Below are 13,189 nucleotides of genomic sequence, written 5' to 3' on the forward strand. Positions count from 1 at the left end.
CTTTAGCTCCCCCAAACCCTGAATGGGGGGGGGAATGGAATGCTAATAATAAAGTTCATTCAGGTTCTTGTAGCGCACTACTGCTGGAGAGGGTGGGGTCAGTGATATTGACTCAGAGCCCCCTTTTTTTAAAAAAGAGGCAACCCAACCACTTGTGTAACTGTGCAGCCATCTCAGTCGTTCATCTTTTTGACCCGAAGGAAGAAAAACGAAATCAGTTTCACCGCCAGCCAAGGGCCCCCCTGACTGGGGCTGGACTGCTCCTCATCCTCCATGCAAGGACTTGAGGAGAAGACTTTTTCGATAGCTGAGGAATGTTTGAAGAATAAATCCATGAATGAAGCCAATGAGATCTCTGCGATATCCCTTTGATTCTGACTCCAAATGGGGCGTCTATCCCGGCCCCCTTGTAAGCTCATCGCCACCTCGCCTGAGCTGACCTGTCTAGGCTCAGGGTAAGGGGAGAGAGAAAGGCTCTCAATCATGTTTTTTTTCCAAATTTCCATTCCTTCACGTACTTATATTCTCTGGTGCGTTTCCTACGTAATCAATTTTATTCTTACACAGAACCCTTCCGATCCAGGGCATCCGCAAGCACTTTACATGAATCATACATATAAAAAAGTACAGTCAGCAAGAAAACACAATGAAACCCTGTATAGATGTGACATTTCAAGAAAGAAATCGGTTCTGAATTGAAGGCCATTGAAAAGTTTTGAGGTGAGAATTAAAAACAGAGGCTGTGTTTTGGCAGCATCTAGTGTTGTGTGTTATTGTTTCTGTATGTCATCGTTTAGTTGTCCATGGGCCATTGGATCCGGTCTGGCATGGATCATAATGGCTCCGTTATCCATTGGATCTGGTCTGGGATGGATCATGATGGATCCATTATCCATTCTGATCCACGTTTCACTTTTGTATTAAAGAAAATACTCTGCTTTGCGGTGTGTAATGGCCTGGGATTCATCACCATCAAATGGCAGTCTGTCTCTTGCTGTGGGGCAGACAGCAACACAACCTCCCTCCCTCTGCCCGGAACACAGACGGAAAGGTCTCGTTCATTCGTCATCATCTGGAGGCTCGTTAACTGCAAATCTGCACTGAGGTCCGCGGTGATTCATTCATAAAGCCTTTATGACAGTCATAAACGAGACAGCGGAAGGCTTCGGTTCGTGAGCCGATGAGCCAGAGAGAGAGCATGCTGGGACTGGGTGATCCTTCTTCATCAGTATGGACAGAACAACACGGCGTCCACCCTCAGCTCTTCGGGACATTTCTTTGACTTCCGAGCTTGTAGCAGCCCCTGTGAGAGCACAGGAGCTCTTAAACTCATTCCTCCCTTTATCGTAGGCTGGCTAGTCACACACCGAACGGGCGTGCGCTATCAATCATGGCTGCTGCCTTTCTGAGTCTGGGAATGATTTGTTAAAGTGTAAAGATTTTAAAGATGTAGACAGGGCCGTCCGGGAGAAAAACGCTCTTTTTACAGGATCCTGTCTTTGGAAACCAATAAAATAACTTAGTAGTATCTCTGGAATAAATCTTTGGAGGCGTGAGCCTAAGCTGAGGGGCCTGTGGGAAGCGCTTGCGCAAAGCTTGCTGGGAGGCAGCGTGGCATAGCCGGAACTGAGCAGGTAGGTTCGCCGCTGGTCCGCGCTTTAGTTACGAAGTCCACGAAGAGGCACTCAAATCTCCGGCAGCGCGGTTCGGTTCCCCGGGGAGATAATTATACGCCAGGACGTTTTTAAACACTTCGAGGGGTGATTATCCTTATCCCGCGGCTCGAAGACAAAGACGGATGGGGACTGTAGAGGGAAGTCAATGTTCGTTCTGGTATTTTCTAATAGCTGTGATTTATGGTGTTCCCAAAGTTGAGCTGCGGATAATGTCTGACCTTTGGATCGGAAAAAAAGGTCAGGGGTCCCAATTATCCAGCGGCGTTCCTCTGAATGGCAAGTAGAAACCATGTGGAAAAGCCCAGAACGAGTGGCGCTTCTGTACACAGAGAGTGGGGGGGGGGGGGGGGGGCTACCTGCCCAGCCCTGCTGTCGAAGCGGATACCCTGGCTTCTCTCTAGACATGGCTGGATGAGATCCTTGCATCTGTAAAGCTACCAAACGGGCTTAGAGAGGCCGGTGGTCACTTCTCGTTCGTGACGTGATTTATGTTTTTAGCTGCGGTTGATGACGTTTATTGATGACGTCAGACATCTGCGTCAAAGTAAATACTGCGCTGTGTGCGGACAAACGCGGCGCTTTGTCGTGGCGAATCTTGTGTTCCGGGAAGAATCACAAACTGAAGTACGCTCTGTTACCAGTGTTCACAGGAGGTTGAGCACCAGTCCACTTGAACGATTTTTCTCCTACGACGAGATCAAATAAGCGTGTATGCGATTTACGTATCGCGTATGACTGAATTAGTAACTTGATCTTCACTGGTTTTAGAATATCGTGTCGGGGAAGGAAAACGCCGCTTCCAAAGACGTAGAAAAGGCCAACGAAAACTTACAATACGACTGTTTGTGTTGGTCTTTGTACACTACAGTGAAGAAGAAATTGCAGCCGAAACTTGACCATTTTCATTTTGAATAGGAAGAACCTTTCGTTCTCATATCGACGGTGCATTTTAAACATTTGAACCAGCTGAAAAAAAATTCTTGCTTGTGCGTAGGACATACATTTTCTGTTAATTTAAAATGTTAGATGCTTCATGCGCCCATGTAAATTTATTTCGAGATGTAGCAGAAAATGACCTTCTTGGCTGTAACCCTGGTAAATGCAAAAAAACCCAGACAGCTCTGAGAGACCTTCAGCTCACAGCGCACTGTTTCAAGGCCCATCAAATACAGTGCCTATAGAAAAGCCAACAGCCCTGGTGTCAGTGCCTCAGAGGATGTGGTATCTTAAGTGTGTGATCTAAGAAATATTGAAAATGTTAACAAGACAACAATAACTTATAAAAACAACACGAAATGCATAAAAACACCTAAAAAACAGATCCCGACACAGAACAGCTCAAATTTTATTTTGCCCTTTTGCAGCTTTTGTTTCTTAAATTGGAATAGAGTTAAAACCCTATTGCAGAAGCAACCACAGAACGATATTTAAGATCTTGTAAAATAATTGAAGGATCTATCCGGCTTTTAACAAAACAGGTAAGACTTTATTGATCCCAAAGGGGAATTGATGGAGAAATAGTGGAGATCACCTCATTGAGCCAGCTCTTGAAACAGGGCAGGATGACAGGTTTCCAGCCTTTGATTGCTGCTATTTGAGGTTTTTTTTCCCTCTTATCTCCACACCGCACACCACGGTTTTAAGCGGATAATTTTGCATTTTATGGATTCAACTGTTTAACCGAGCAAGAAGGAGACTGATCAGAGAGGCTACCGAAGAGCCTGCTGGCAGCTTTGAAAGAGTGAAAGAGCTACAGGCTTTTATGGCCAAGACTGGTTGAAGTGTGCAGTATCCCCACAATATCCCAAGCACAGGACAAACTGACAAATGCAAAACTGAAGTATCATAATTGGACGCCCTGACGTGTGCCAGTTGCTGTCAATGAGAAACATTCCCGTAAGATGATGCTTCCCGCTTCCCAACAGAGGTGGTGACCCTTGGGTGATCTGTACTGCATGGTGCTGTTTTGAGTTTGTGCTAAATGCAATTCTTTGCAAACACGTGTAGTCGCATGTTTGCAGGATCACTTACATATTTTGCTGCTGTTCTTGTTTCAGCCGTGGCTGCTTTTATGCCCTCCTGCTATACAGGCCGGAGTTGGAGTTGGGATTCTTGGGCTACTGTGGTCACATGCACATTTCAGCCAGTCTTCCCAAGTTGCCATTGGCCTCTCTGATCAACCTCTTTGCTTGGTCATCCAATGTGGAGGGATGGACTGATCTAGGCGGCATCTTGATAGTCCTATAACCCCTCCATCCTTGCATTTAATTCACCACTTCTCCCAATTCAGGGCTGCGGGAGAGCTGGAGCCTTTCCCAGGAAGCAATGGGAACAAGGCAGGGACGCCAGTCCATCACAGGGCACGCACACACTGCAGGTTGAACTGCAGGTTAAATTACACTCGAAGGACAGCCCCACTTAGAATTGTATTGCATCATTTCACAATGAGATTTTTTTGCTAGTTGAATGATTATTATCTTCCAAAGAGCTCGGCAAAATGTCTTCAATATTTATTCTTTGCAGACAAGCAACAAAACACTGTACAGAACTTCTTATGGAAATCTTCTTGAAGAGTGCAACAGTCCATCTGTCTAATTTTAATAACTGCTCAAGTCCAACATAGTGTCTCAGTGAACCAGAGCCTAATTGAGGCAGGACACACCCTGGACAGGATGGCAGTCCATCACAGCACACGCACACACACACACACTAGAGCCAATTTTCCCAGAACCCACCAGTATCTCTATGGAATATGGGAGGAAACTCTTGCAAACATGAGGAGACCATACAAGCTCCAGACAGATGAAACCCCACAGGTCCAGAATTGAACCCAGGACCCCAGCACTGCAAGGCAGCAGTATCAACCCCTGTGCCACTGTGCTGTCCTGTTACTCTCCTCCACTTCTCAATAATCGTTTTGACCACTCAACATTTAACGCCTTTGACATGTTTTTGTATCTGTCCTCAACGTTGTCGTTCTACCACCTGCCCGGGAGTTCTTTGAAAGCTCCCTGGCGCTCCCCAGTGGATCTCCAGAGGAACTCCAATTCATTTTTCACAGCCACATGAAGTTTAAAATAAGGGTTTGGCACGGAGGAGACAAAAAAGCTCGCAAATGTCTTGTTGGTCCATTAGTTCAAATGTTTTTGTATTTAAAAAAAGAGTCAATACTGTGGTGCTGTAATATAAAATATATTACAAATTGTAAATGACTGCACAGCATTCGCTATGTTTAAATGGTTATTGAATCAATTTAAATACAATTGCATTACACTCGATAAAAATGCTTATTGATTATCAGACCATAATGACACAAACCAATTTTTTTTAATTTGTTATATGGTGATAAGCAACTTTGAATTGCATATTGATTTTATCATCTTACATTGTTAAAACTGTTTTATTACATACAGGATGCTTTAATTTCCGATACATCCAAATTCTATAGCAAACCAAAAATAGTTAGGTCTAAGGATTGGCTGTGTTGTATTCGGAAATTGTATGCCGATCATTTCAACTTCTCTGGGTGGTAGGTTTAAGGTGGCACTGGAGTATAATTATTGTGCTGGTTTCCTTAAAAAATTAAAGTTTTAATTGACAAATCTCACAGAGATTTGTGAATGAGATCAGATTGGTGATCCGGGTTTTATTTCTAATTAAAACACTTTATTTTAAACCTTTTCTTTCCCTCCGATGTCACAGCTAGACCTGCACAAAATCATTAGCAAATTATTTAGATGATCTTTTGCTGGAAGAGGGTGAGACAGGCACTTCAGAAACTTCAGAATGGTCACGACACCCTACGTCGATTAGCCTGTGCTTTCTGCGAAACAACCCGGGAGAGAGATTTTCCCAGCGAAGATGACAAAAAAAAAATCAATTTTTTAGGGAATCATGGGAACAACATGACCAGACGCATCTAGTCAATTCTCCCATTTCGGATCCTTTTCTTTCTTCCTTAATAAACCCAATCCAGTTATAATCTAATAATCCTTGCATGCAAGTCCTGTTTTATTGTGCTCAGTATGGAAATAAGTGTTATTAGAATAATGTTGCAAGCTGAAGAGGTGAGCTGACATCTGCTTGGGGCCCTGCTGGCTCGGCATCATTAACACAAGGAGATGTAACATTCGTAAGTCAGGGTAGCCAGTGGACAGATGTTGTGTAACTCTACCAGGTTATCTAAGGCTAAGCAAGAACTGTGCAATACTATATATTAACAAGTACAGCTGAATATAGTAACTTCTGAACGTAACGGAATTAAAGCAGAGGTGATGATCTTGCTGATAATATGGCTTAAACTGAAATACTTCCTGCTTGAGAGGGGTGTTTGTTTTTTAAAAAAAGGTATTCCAGCTGGTGAGGCTTTTTCTTCGGGTGTGTCTTCAGGTGTCTTCAGTGCATAGTATGGGTGAGCAGTGCTGATGAATATTCTTCGTGTTGGTCCCCCGCTATTTCTGGGTATCTTGCACAGAACGTAACGGGGTCCTTCTGAACTGAAACAGTAAACAAATACAGAAATATCTTTGGTTAAAAAGGGTTAAGCTTTATTTCCTCTGGTCTACATGAAGACAGGAGTGCCCTGCTGTGGCTTGTATTCTGAGACTGTCCAGAATCACCCAGGAAACAAATTGAAGGTGAATTCTCCAGCAACCAGAGGCCTGGCCTTTCGGCACAGGGGGATTCACTGCTGTCTGAATAGGTTCTGTTTGGCTTGGGCCAAACACTGGGAGATAATGTTCAAATCCTGGCAGAGATGAGCCTCCCATGACATGGTGTCACTGTTACACAGATTCAGAGAGCGTTTTATAAAATGCAGGATAAGGTAACCTAGACAGATTCCTATCGGTCATGTAACATGGCTCATTCAGCAACTGTTCCCCAAGTGAAATCATTCTTCCTGAACTAGAAGGTTTGGAATTTCCCTGCGACAGGAGACACATTCTTCTGAGTTAGAGGAGTGGTTCCCTATGTGTCTTTCAGCTTTTGATGCAGTCACATTCTCAATCACAGGCAGATCGATATTCTATTTTCTGTGTGAAGCAGATTATTGAATCTGTTTTCAGCTTTTAAAAAGCTGAATAGGATTTGTAATAGGTATCAGCCATGTACCCATCTCTGAGTCTGAGAACTCCCTTCATTCGGCTGTGCTACATGGAATAACCAGTTGAGCTTCTGCAGAAGCAGTGGTATCTCTGTGGGAGTGTTAATTACTGTGCCATTTCTCCCTGTCTCAGATCATCAGGAATTGATTATATTACGAGCTGCTTAGACAGATACAGCCGTCCCCCAGGACACTGCTGTAGTTGAATGCATCTTTGCCTGAAGAGGCGTCGTGTGGCCTGGGGCTTGTAGGAGCCCGGGACATTGTGATCAAATCACAGCGGGGGAAGAGCTGTGCAACACTGCCAGTTTCTGGAGAATCTGATATTGTGCAAGGGTGCCACCTGTTGACATGATGCGGAATTGCAAGATGTCAAAAGCACGGTGCTCTACTGCATCGTTTTACATTAGCCATATGCGATACACATTTTACATAACTGGACTGTTATTCTGTTTAGCTTTTCGTAGCAAAACAAGAATTAGGAATTTAACCTTGATTTGTACTACATTCTCAAAGGGCTTCTTTATATTCACAGCATCTGTGACTATTATCCTTTTACTTGTATCAGGTCCCCTCTTAGTCTTCAGGGCTAAAGAGAATCAGTTTCTTCAGCCGGTCAGTGTTGGACAATCCCTTAAGCCCCAGAATATAGTTGCTTTTCTCTGAATGAAGTCCAGAGCAGCAATATCTTTTCTATTACTTGGTTATTGTTCACAATATTCCAAGTAATATTATGCTTTATACAAATTTAATATAAATTCTATGCTTTTAACTAAATATCCTAGCATTTTGCTTGCCTTTTTAAATGCTTCTTTGTGTAGAAGATGTAAATAATGTGTCAATATTAACAACTAAGTCTTCTCAGTCAGCATTCCCCATTTTATATTAACAGTTTACCAACCGGCATGCGATACCTTGCACTTGTCTATGTTAACCATCACCAGCCTGGTGTCAGTCCAGTAAACTTTCTGAATTTCATCGGCCGCTTCTACAGTATTTGCTACCCCTCCCGATGCGTTGTCATCTGCAAACTCAGCGTTTCCCTGAAGGCAACACCACAGTTCTTGTAGCAATACCTGTTCCTGTGCACAGCGCGAGAGTCCTGTTCCCAGACTAAAACAGGTGGGATAGGGCCAGGCAGATCAGGAGCACGGAGCAGGCTGGAGGGATCCCAGGTGCCTGAAAGTCATCAGCACATGAGATCCAATCGGTTATTAGCTTTGTGTTTGTTTGTTTTCCTCCTGCAAGCAGAATACATTGAATGAAAAACATGGCTGCCGAGTCTGTATGGGTACCATGGAAATATGGTGTGGGCTGCTCCTGACGTTCAGGGCAGTGATCCATACAGAAGGTAGGTACCAGAGACCAGTGGCCCGTCGGGCCAGAGCTCATTCTGGATCCTGGAGAGTTGAGCGGACTCAGAGCATGAGAACCCCAGGCCATTGCAGGGGTCACCCCCAGTGATGCTGGTCCCCAACTCATATAGCTAAAAGAGCTGCCAGATACAGTTCCTCCCTCAAGAAACTGAAACCCACAGCTTGTCAGCTATGAGCCTGTAGCTCACCCATGATTCTTTGTTCTCCCCCCATATGGTATATAATAATAATAACATCACTTTATTAGCCCTTTACAATTTCTTGCATTAGGAATTTGTCTTTTTGCATACCCCAGCTTGCTCTCCATGAGACACACAGACAGGGAGAGAAGCTTGGGGTCAGGGCACAAGGTCAGCCATTGTAAGGCACCCCTGGGGTGAAGGTCCTTGCTCAGGGGCCCAACGGAGTAGGATTCCTCTGCCAGCTGCAGGATTTGAACCAGCAACCTTCCAGCCACAGCCGCAGATCCTGAGCCACAGAGCCACCACTCCTTGTATATACTTTAGATATAAAGTGGAGTCTTGGGATGAACATGTACAGTATTGTGATCCTTAAAGATCACAATGAAAGCTATTCTTGTCCCTTCTCTGTGACTCTTGCTGTGTATACAGCATAGTGTAAGCATTATTACTAGCATTATTTTAATTTGTAAACCAAAACATAACTAGATTATAAACAAAATGTGTCCTAAAAAGCCAGTAGTTTTGAAAGTTTGGATTTGCATCTTTTTAAAAATGTTTTTTTGCTTGTGTAATGTAATTACATGTCTAATTACGTTTCCAGGGTGTAGTGGGAGAGACCGCTGCAGGTACTGTGGAAGGGATATCCTGTCACAGTGCTCGGGCCGGCGTCTCTCTTCTCTTCCACTCCGGGCTACTCCCATGTCTGCACTGCGTGGTGTCCAATCCAGGACCTCAGAGTTCCACTTTCCAGTTTTTATTTGCTACCTTTTAGCAGTATCAGAGTGTCTTGCTGTCTTGCTGGACAGTAATTTAGATTTGAAAAACTTGAAGAAATTAATTAAACAGCCCAACATTTGTTTGCAGATCGCAACTCTGGAACCTCCTTTAGAACCTGTTTCAGGTTTCCACTCTTGTCTCTTGTCTGTTTTGCTAAATATTTACCTATATCATCTGTAAAGTTCCCATTTCAGTGAACTTTGGCTTTAAGTTATGTTTTTGCAATCGTATGCGCTGGATGCTGTTATGTCAGAATCAATTTTAAAATAATGTGCTTATGGTCAGCCTTCTTTTCTGAAAAGGTACCCTCATTCATTGATACGACAGATAAGGAAAATAGAGGAAACAGCTGAGGACAAAATCGATAAACGTGAGATTACAAAAAGGCAGCACTCACCGTGTTAAGTACAGCAAACAGGTCATAGCTGACATCACCTGAAAAACAACAGAGAATTGCTTTCTTCATTTTCTTCAAATGTTAAATTAACAACAAGGAGCGACGGTGAGTTGAAAGAGCACAACGGGAACCTGCAGCAGTCCAGCTCGTGGGATTAGTAATCAAACTGAGTCACATAAAGAAGAGTAATTTGCGAAAAGCCTTACTGTCATAGTCATATTCGTACACGGTGCTGGTTTCTTCTGTAGAATTCTCTTCTCCCCCTGTAGAGATAGGAAGTGATCGTTTTTAAGCCTAGTTGTCATGTATGGACATCTGGGGCTCCTGATTTGCACATAATATTTAAAATCAATAACATGGAACCACTGTGCACTCAGAGAGGAGAAAGGACCTGCATCAGTCTAGAAAATAATCAGACTAAATGAAATAAGAGTAATTTGCCAAAGCCTTACTCTCATAGTAATCACTGTAATCATATTCGTACTCTAGTGTTGCAGGCATGGGGCTGGTTTCTTCTGTAGAACGCCCTTCTCCCCCTGTAGAGACAGGAAGCGATCGTTTTGAAGTCCTGTCCATCTCTTAGATATTCTGGGGAATTCCTGCACTAATGAGGTAGATTCCAAGCAGGAATTCTGCCTCTCTGAAGTTCCATTTCCTTGGGGGGAGTTGTCACAGACTCAGTTAGGGGCCCCAGCCCCTCCCCAGAGTATTGCTCTCAGGGGTACCCCCCTCCAGGGGGAGCCAGAATTCAGAGTCGCAGATCCAGGCTTGATGCAGTTGTGAGAACTATCAACAAAGCTGAGCCTGGTCAAACATGGGCTAAAGTGGTGAAACTGGACCACTAGGTGGAACTCTTCTTTCTGAATAAGACAATGTACAGCACACTGATAAAGAAGTCTGGTTACCATTCATCCAACTTCTATGCGCTTTATCCAGTTTAGGGTGATAAGGGGGCTGGAACCTATCCCAGCAAGCAACAGGTGCAAGCCAAGATACACTTTGGACAGGACTCCAGTCCATCACACACAGGCACACCAGGGCCAATTTTCCCAGAAGCCATCTAACCCACCGGCATATCTTTGGACTGTGGAAGGAAACTGGAGCACCTGGAGCAAATCCATGCAAACATGGGAAGAACGTGCAAACTCCACACAGATAGTACCCCAGGTCTGGAAGTGATCCCAGGGCCACAGCCCTGCGAGGCAGAAATATTGAACACTGTGCTGCATCACATCTGGTAACGTAGTGGTTTTATTTTCCATCAAGAAACAAAGCTGAAGTCTGAGAGCAGAATGTTTGGTCTGGTGACTTAGTGGTTTTATTTTCCATCAGAAGCGAAACTGAAGTCTGAGAGCAGAATGTTTGGTCTGGTGACTTAGTGGTTTTATTTTCCATCAGAAGCGAAACTGAAGTCTGAGAGCAGGATGTTTGGTGGTCAAATTTCAAAACAGGTCACACAGTAGTTCATTCCGGTAGTACAATCTTTCATGTCCTTCTCTAGACTGTTTTTTCTAAAACAGTAGGATTATTTCTTATTCTTTGAAAAGCCAGTGAACCTGGGAAAGATCAGTTAGCCATCACACCAAGAAAATATGGTACACAGGGGTGCTGAAAACCAAACTGCCTGACTGTGCTGGGTTTGTGCCTGCTCTGCTTTTGTGCTTGGTCTTGTGTCTCAGTCCATGTGTGCAATGAAAACAGTTATTGGGAGGAAAGGAAGTGTTACCAATCGTTGCTTTAAAAAAGTAAAACATTTGAAAAAACACAAAAAAGGGGAACTGGGGGCTCATGATCCAATTCACGGTCAGGGGGGCGATTTTATTGTTTCATCAGAATTGAAACAAAAGTCTGACAGCAGGGTGTATGGTGTCTCAAGGTTGGTGACCTGATAATTCTGTTTTGTCGTAAGAATTGAAACTGAAATCCCACAGCACAATGTGATTAATAAAGATTATGAGTCAGTTTTCTTCACAGGGTGTATCATGATCAAATCTTAAAGTAGATCGTACAGCCTTGTCTTTTTCACATTCTCCTTCCTTATTTAGGTTCAACTTATTTCCCCTGGGGCTTTTGTGGTTAAACAAACGAAGGCAAACGGTATAGCAAGAACGAATGGTCTCTGAGGTCTGAGAGAGAGTCTGATCAAGTTCTGTAATCCTGAGTCCAGGGAGGAGTGGTTGAAAGTTGGGCCCCCACTTTGACCACAGTGCTTCATTCAGATTGCTTTGGTAAAGTACCCTACCATATACATTTAGGATTTAAAAATAATCTAAAGATTCTGGCTATTTAAAAAAAATAATAGCCAGTTAACTTGGAAAAGATGAATTGGTCCTCCTCAATCATGAACACCATATTCCACAATGCTGCTCCAGACCAAGCAGCCCGATCCCAAGGTGCTTGTGCCTGCTCTGTTTTGTGCCTGGTGTTTTGTCCTGTGCCTATCTCTGTCGAGAAGCCACTCGCTTTCATAAGCTCCACGCTGATAGGAGACCTCTGCCCTGGATCTGTGTCAACGAGCAGCACACATCCGGGAAGGCCTCTCCTCTATCGGCAACCTCCTACGAGTGGGTGGTCACCCGACCCGTCTCATTTGTCTGCATAAAAGCGATCGCCCTGAGGTTATGAATTTCCTGCAGGCACGCCCGACAACATCGGCAGCCAAGAGTTCCATCCTGGAATCCCCCTGGCTGATGGTCTCGGGGATGTTTCGCTTGGTAAGGAGCTGAGACCAGCATAATCTTTGAGGAAGCAAAACTGCAGTCTTGGCACCACTGTAGAGCAATCACAAGGAGCATCAAGCGCTGTGGTTACAGCCTTTAGATAGTCTTCGAAACTGCACTCATGCCTGCTTTCATGTAGTGAGAAAGTGACAATTTTCTATAAAGAAGCAGAGAAGATACACTGTTTTCTGCTTACAGAACGGATGTCTCAGGAAGAACCTTAAGCTCTTTAATTTTGCCATCCTTTGCACGACTGGACAGAAATATCCTAATTCACATTTCTTTGTGAGCAAATGTCCACCGTTTCCTCTTTTTAAAAAACAAACGGACAACAAGTAACATTCATCTTTGATCTTGAGATGAAAGCAAAGGCTATTTTTTCAAAGAGTAGCTTTTCTTGAAACAGTGTCACTGGAAATACTGAAGGCTATGGAAGCACAAAGAAAAAAAGTAGTCTGAATAAGAAAGCACCTCCATTCTTTTTGTGGTGGGAGACATGGGAGACGTTAGTTTATTCTGGGCTTGTGAGAACAAAAAAATTGCGCTGGGTCAAAATGAAATAGCTTTTAAAAATCCGCCTTCTTAAAGGTGACCCACATAGCGTGCTACCTTTTAATAGGACTTTGATCACCAGTAACAATTAAGTTATTATTAAATTAAGAGTTCAGTTATATAAGCTAATTTATTAAGTTAAAAGTGTATGAAAAATTATTATTATTAATTATTATTATTATTATTATTATTATTATTATTATTATTATTATTATTGTGCAGCACTTACCCCAGCACAGGGGCAGTAGCAGTAGCAGTAGTAGTGATAATCCATGAGTCTGCTTGTTCATGTTTCCAGAGGGAGTCTGAAACAATGTGTCTCTGCCAAGCTCCTGCTGGGCCAGCGAGTGTATAGGCAGGAGAGGGGGGTGGACTGGGGGGGGGGGGGGGTGTGGCTTCAGTCTG

At 43.6% G+C, this 13,189-nt stretch overlaps 1 long non-coding RNA gene across 1 annotated transcript; it reads right to left on the reverse strand.

Annotated features, from left to right (window-relative positions):
* Positions 1–4,165: 4,165 nt before the first annotated feature.
* Positions 4,166–13,107, reverse strand: LOC107075482 (uncharacterized). Its single transcript, XR_001476999.2, has 5 exons — positions 13,014–13,107; positions 9,719–9,775; positions 9,513–9,550; positions 7,857–7,959; positions 4,166–6,172 (listed from the first exon to the last, which is right to left on the reverse strand). It is a non-coding gene; the product is annotated as an uncharacterized lncRNA (long non-coding RNA).
* Positions 13,108–13,189: the final 82 nt, after the last annotated feature.

Source organism: Lepisosteus oculatus, chromosome 27 (assembly GCF_040954835.1).
Source record: "Lepisosteus oculatus isolate fLepOcu1 chromosome 27, fLepOcu1.hap2, whole genome shotgun sequence".
Lineage (NCBI taxonomy): Eukaryota > Metazoa > Chordata > Actinopteri > Semionotiformes > Lepisosteidae > Lepisosteus > Lepisosteus oculatus.